Genomic DNA, 7,118 nt, shown 5'->3' with positions numbered 1-7,118 from the left:
GCTTTACAGCCTTCACACAGATCGCCATTACTGCAGTATGTCTGAACATGTTAGCAAATGCCTGATAATTAAAATAAAAGACAAAGCAAAGACTGCGGAGCGTACAATATAAAATGTTATAAAAACATATAAACACCTAACCGATTACTATTTGGGTTTGAGGCGACATTGATACGGCGAAGCTACATGCTACATGCTACATACTACAAGCTAGAGATAGCTTTATCAGGAAAAACACCGCTAAATAAAAACTTACAGCTTCAAAATTGGATGTGTCCTCACTGGCCTGCTCCCGGATGGTTGGTATTGATCCCGGCAATGCACGTGGCCGTGGCTCATTCCCCTGATAGGTGGAGAGTTGACCAATAAGCGGAGCACGTCTCTTTGTGACGTAGGAAAGTGTTGAAATCTGGATCCGTTTTTTTCAGATCCGTTTCAGCCACTTTTTTAGAGATTTGGCTAAGGAGGAAAATAGAGAGGGTTGTGTTTTCTGACACTTGGTGAGTTCCCTGGAACACCGGGGACACATATTCATGTATAAAAGACGTCCAAAGGTGCATTTTGCATGATAGGTCCCCTTTAATGTAGGCCTATTGTTTTCAAATGTGCTTCAGAAAAACTAGCTTGTTTCTTCTCTGTGCATATTAGCTAACCTGGGCTTTCACACTAGTGTTAGGTAACCTTGAATAGCTAAACAAAAAAAGTTATTAATGTTAAATAATTTAACCAAAAAAGTTTGAATTTGTTATTAAAACTTAATTCATTTGTCTACTGCTTGTTAATGAATGAATGCATTATTAATGTAAACTGAAAAGTAGTTCAGATGAACAGGTATGTTGTGTTCAGCTAACCCTGGCTAAGCTACGTCTGCACAATTTAAAAGGCTAAAAATGATTGTTATTTATTTATTTATTTATTTATTTTTTTTGAGCATGTAAAACCAAAGAAAATACAAATGAAACAAAAGATTATACAGACATGATACAGTACTATACAAATGAATGCAATAACAAAACGAAATATTTAAATAATAATTGAATAATCTGTAGTATCATTGTCTGATAACAATACAATACAACAAAAAAAAAAACTTTAGCTAATTACACGTCCGAAAAGGGGTCGGAAGAAGTTTACACTTATTTAATCCGACCCCTTCTCCCTTTTGTTTTTACATCTTAATATACGTTAACATACAATATAAATGAATACCCTAAACCTGAATAATTCATATAATCATTCATATAATATATACAGGCAAGTTAAGAGAATTGTCTCTATATATTCATAAGTATATATATACACATATGTATACACAAATTCATAAACATAAATTCATAAATTGAATACAAAACAAGAACATAACAGTTATGGTTTAGCAGTCCCTGTACCTTGTGAGAATTGTCTTTATACCTCTTTTTGAATAGTTTGATGTTTGGACATCCCTTTAGCTCCTCACTCAAATTGTTCCAGATCTTCACCCCACAAACAGAAACACAAAAACTTCTCTTTGTTGTGCGCACCCTAACATTAGTGAATATAAATGAACCACGTAAATTATAATTCCCTTGTCTTTCATTGAACAGTTTCTGAATATTCCAGGTAATTGAACGTTTTTTGCCTTAAACATGATTTGTGCAATTTGGATCTGACAGTTTTAATAATTTTAGCTCTAAGAATAAATGTTATATATACATTTAGTTTTAGTTTAAGTGTTTTTTTGTGGCTGGCTGGAAAGTAATTCATATATAATGTATTTGTATTTAAACAAGCTTAATTTATTACTATTTGTAATAAAAAATAAATAAATGCTCTAATTTCCCAAAACAGTTGGTCACTGTAGTTGTTAAAAACATTACAGGAGTACATAATGCTTTATTATTAGGCACTATTTTAAAGGTAGGGTAGGTAAGAATGGAGAAACCAGCTCGAGTGCGCTAGAATTTTAAAGTACACAACCGAAAATAATCTGCCCCTTCCTTCAGACTTCCTCACAGAGCCCCTTCCCCTACCCCTCCTTTAAGTGGCGGATTAATCCACATTTGGTGTTAGTGAGTACTTGTGACAGCAGGAAGGTGTAGGTGGTATTAACTAAAAAAATATACAACAGTGTGTGAGTTTAAAGTAATGTTACCCAAAAGTGTTTTCATAGTTTTTTGGTAAATAATGGAGTTTTATAATAGAGGAAAAACATATATAATGGTTTTATTTATTTGTTGACAATAGTCAGCTGAAAATGAAATGAACTCTGCTGGTCTACTTAATGTGGCCTGATGACATTCTTTAGACTTTTCTTAGGTGAACTAGAGGCCATTCAGCTCAAATGGGCTTTACTAGGCAAGGAAGCATAAAGAACGCTGTTGCAGAGTTCTACACCTTCATGTGTTCTAGAACAGAATGCCTAAGACAGGACTTCAGCACATTCTGTCAATCTAGAACTCTCATGCCTTCTGAGGCTAACAAACTGCTGCTCAGAACCAACCCAGGCAGCATTTAGTTCAGACCTAAACTCACTCTGTGCAGGTTCACTAACACTTTAGTCTAGTTGTATCTACCACAAGACTGCAGCCATGTTTAATTTCCTAAGAAAGGTTTGTTTTACACTTTCTGAACCATTTAGTTCAACTTATATCGATTGATAAATGTTAGTTTGGCTTTGATCTTCTTTGAAAGGATTTTAAAGGCACAACTGTCCATCTTATATCAGTATTCAAGCCACTTTTTGGAGAACATGTGTAATTAAATAGGTTTATTTCTCCTTCTCCTCTACAGAACAACACCAGTGAAAAGGTTAAGGAGACCAGGAGCAAGCCGTGCTCCATCTCTAGTGGAAGGTAAGAAAAGTGAAAGTAAAGTAGATAACTAAACAAATACCTCGGTAATGTAGGAAATGTGAGGTGGTGTCATATTAGACTAGTTTACTGGAAGATGTTTTGTTCACATGGTTTATGAATGAGAAGGAACACATATGTTATAAAACATGCTGTAAGCCAATAGAGCAGTCACTACACTCTCCACTTCTAACGGCAGTGTGTTAGGGACACGCACATCAAGCTAATGTAGTCAATCCTATGCAAACTGTTGAGGAGAGGGCAGATTGTTGTTGGTAATGTATGTTGAATTTTATATTGTGTTCATGTTTTTATATCAATATTTTAAATAAATAAGCATTGAAAGTTAACATTGATAGAAAGAAGGGAAAACAATTAGCAAATCTACATTTAATTGAGCATTTCTTGCTCAATTAATTACTTGACTAATCGATAAGTCGGTTGAGTGAAAAATTGTTGTTCCATTTTTCAAATAATGCCATTTCAGAAAATGCTGTTTTCAGCCACCAGAATTGTTTTCATAATATTAAACTGACTATCTTTTGGTTTTGGCTCGTGAGAATCTTTCGCTATTATCTGACATTTTATGGACCAAATGCTTAATCTAGAAAATAATTGCCGGATAATTTATAAAATAAAATGTAGATAAAAAGTTATTTCAGGCCCGAATTCTCTGGAATATTAGTCAGATATGTGTGTGTTCCTGATCAATAGCTGTCTCACAGTTCCAGCTGCTCTGCTTCCTAACATGTGTTCAGAGGTATTAACCCTTTGTGTGTCCGTCTCTCCAGAGTCCCAGACGCTGCTGCCGCTAAGCCGTCCTCTGAGACCCGCACGGGGAGGACTGCGTGGATCTATCGACTGTTCAGACCAACACAGGTGTGTTTCACAGGAAGTGCCCAGCTTCATGTGAACTCATTTATATTCTTTTAAGGGTTTGAATCAAGACTTTGTGAACAAAAGAGGCCTGACAGTTTATTCTCATGTTGTTTTACAGAAGAAAGAACATCTGAGAGGAGGAGAGAGTGGACCGCAGAAGAGGTAAGGAGACCCCTCCTCCATCAACAGAGCATTATTGGCCTGTTTGTTAACATGTAGTGTTTAAACAGGGTTCCTCCACATGTTGTACAACCCATTGAATGTAAAGCCTCAATTGATATTAAAATGTCTTGAATCAATGCTTCAAAGTCTTGCTTGGAAATGGGAAGTAAGATTTTATGAATCATTTGTAAGAACTCCACATGTATTGTTGTAAATAATGTTCCTAATGCCTCTTTGGTAATGCAGGTGCAGACAGCGGCTTACATTTGAACTTGACTGCAATGTTCGCAAAGGAACATTTGTAAAAAATATCCCAAAGCCATATCTTGTTTATTTGATTAAATGCACCATGTTTGGCTTTCCCAGGCCTACACCGATAGCATTAGCATGCTCGTTGTGAATACATGTCTTCTCATAGTGTTTATACATTCAGATAACCTTTGAACTTTAATGTGCAATGTTCATAAGGGGCAGTTTGTTACAAATATGCTAAGCTATGTTTATACTTCAAATCATTTCACCATGGACCATGGTTTGGCTTTCCCAGGCCTACCCCCATAGCATTAGCCTGCTCGTTGTGAACCTAGTCTTCTTGCAGTGTTGTTAAATGTAAGTGTAGCTCACGTCACTGAGCAGTAGATTAATCAGCTGTTTGTGTTCATCAGCCCAACAGGAAGTGATAACTGCTGGATCTTTCCCTGCTTCAGAGTGAGTCTCACACTGCCACTGCTCCAGTGCAACACATCTCGGAACATTGTTGTAAAGAAGTGTGTCGCTGTAACATTGAACTTCCTGTTTCCTCACAGAAAAATCGTAAAGTCGCACCATATGAAGGGACAGAGCAGAGGACCCCTCACACACCTCACAGGAGGTAAGCACACTGATCTCACACACACACATCACTGTGTGTGTCACCGAGAATAAAACACACACTGACAATCTGTTTCTCCCTCCATGTTGCAGCCCAGCCAGAGAAGCTCTGTATGAGGTCACTGAGGTGCAGAGATTCAATCCCTCTATTGATGACGAGGAAGAAGACCAGGAGCAGGAAGCAGAGGAGGAGAAGAAGAAGGTACCTGAGGTCCAGGAAGAGAAGAGGAAGGTACCTGAGGTCCAGGCAGAGAAGAGGAAGGTACCTGAGGTCCAGGCAGAGAAGAGGAAGGTACCTGAGGTCCAGGCAGAGAAGAGGAAGGTACCTAAGGTCCAGGCAGAGAAGAGGAAGGTACCTAAGGTCCAGGCAGAGAAGAGGAAGGTACCTGAGGTCCAGGCAGAGAAGAGGAAGGTACCTAAGGTCCAGGCAGAGAAGAAGAAGGTACCTGAGGTCCAGGAAGAGAAGAGGAAGGTACCTGAGGTCCAGGAAGAGAAGAGGAAGGTACCTGAGGTCCAGGCAGAGAAGAGGAAGGTACCTGAGGTCCAGGCAGAGAAGAGGAAGGTACCTAAGGTCCAGGCAGAGAAGAAGAAGGTACCTGAGGTCCAGGAAGAGAAGAGGAAGGTACCTGAGGTCCAGGAAGAGAAGAGGAAGGTACCTGAGGTCCAGGCAGAGAAGAGGAAGGTACCTGAGGTCCAGGCAGAGAAGAGGAAGGTACCTGAGGTCCAGGCAGATAAGAGGAAGGTACCTGAGGTCCAGGCAGAGAAGACGAAGGTACCTGAGATCCAGGCAGAGAAGAAGAAGGTACCTGAGGTCCAGGAAGAGAAGAGGAAGGTACCTGAGGTCCAGGAAGAGACGCAGAAGGTACCTGAGGTCCAGGAAGAGAAGAGGAAGGTACCTGAGGTCCAGGAAGAGAAGAGGAAGGTACCTGAGGTCCAGGAAGAGAAGGAGAAGGTACCTGAGGTCCAGGAAGAGAAGGAGAAGGTACCTGAGGTCCAGGAAGAGAAGGATAAGGTACCTGAGGTCCAGGAAGAGAAGGAGAAGGTACCTGAGGTCCAGGATGAGAAGGAGAAGGTACCTGAGGTCCAGGAAGAGAAGGAGAAGGTTGCACTTCCTGTGATCGGGGGGAAGAAAGAAAGAATAATCAAGATTCCCGTAACCAAGAAGGAGGAGGATAAAAAGACGGTGCAGATCCATGACATATCCCCCATCAGGTAAGTCCACCAGTACAATCAGGTTTCATTCAAAACAACATCAACACATGTAGGGCTGAAGAACCATCTGGAATGTGGCCGCTTCAGTCTCCAAAACTTTAATCTGACCGCTACAGATTCTATCAGAGTAGAATGACACTGATGTTGAACAAGTTAATATTTTAGTTACAAATGTCCACATACTTTATCACCGATGCTAAATGTGTTTACTATACTTCATTTTCCTGCAGTCGTATGCCTGTCATGTTTCCTGACCGTATGTGTTTCTCTGTCTGTAGGAAGAGAGAGCGTTATGTCCCCGTCAAAGAGGGGGTCCGCTGTGGGAGGCAGGACTGGCTCGGGTGAGTAGATCTGCTGTCATTTTGGTACTAAATTTCTAACAATGACAACAAAGACGTTTTATTCAAATGCAGTGTTTATTTTGTTTAAAGATAGTATTTTATGAGAACCGAGCCTGATGAGAAATCAAATGATATTTCAGCTGCTTTTGTTGTCCCTCTCCATGTCCTGTGAGTATTGGCTAATGAATTCTGCATGTTGACGTCAGGTTTCCGAACCCGGGCAATCTGTGCTACATGAACTCCAGCCTGCAGGGCCTCCTCACGCTGAAGGGCTTCATCAGAGACCTCAGCCAACAGCAGGAGCTGTGGAGTCACCTACCAGAGGCTGAAATCATCAGGTACACACACACACATTCTCAGCTTGCTCCTTTGTGAGGTCTGCATCCTTCTCGGTTGTTCCACACTTTATAACATCAACATATATTATCCCTCTGCAGAAGATTCATGAACATCGTGGGGTGTCACCGCTCTGCTGACCCCACCCTCAAATGCTGGGTCCTCCTCTTGTTCAAGAAGGCCCTCTCGGTCGGGGCTCCTGAGTTTAGAAACAACGACCAGAAAGTGAGTCCTCCACCTTGCTTCTCTCTGTTTCACCTCCTCCTGATGCGTCTAACTGTGTGTCTCTGTGTGTTCAGGACGCTCACGAGTTCCTCACCACCGTCGTGGACCAGATGAGGAGTGTGGCCCCCCAGCTGCAGGACATCGCTGCCTGCCTAGGGAGGGTCTACAGATGCCCCGTGGAGGAACACCTGGTGTTCAGGATGCAGAACACCAGGACCTGCAGGAGGTAAGACCACGCAGCAAAACATAGTCCCTGACTTTTCTC

This window comes from Gymnodraco acuticeps, unplaced genomic scaffold (assembly GCF_902827175.1).
Source record: "Gymnodraco acuticeps unplaced genomic scaffold, fGymAcu1.1, whole genome shotgun sequence".
Classification (NCBI taxonomy): Eukaryota; Metazoa; Chordata; class Actinopteri; order Perciformes; family Bathydraconidae; genus Gymnodraco; species Gymnodraco acuticeps.
Note: the sequence above shows the minus strand (reverse complement) of the source record.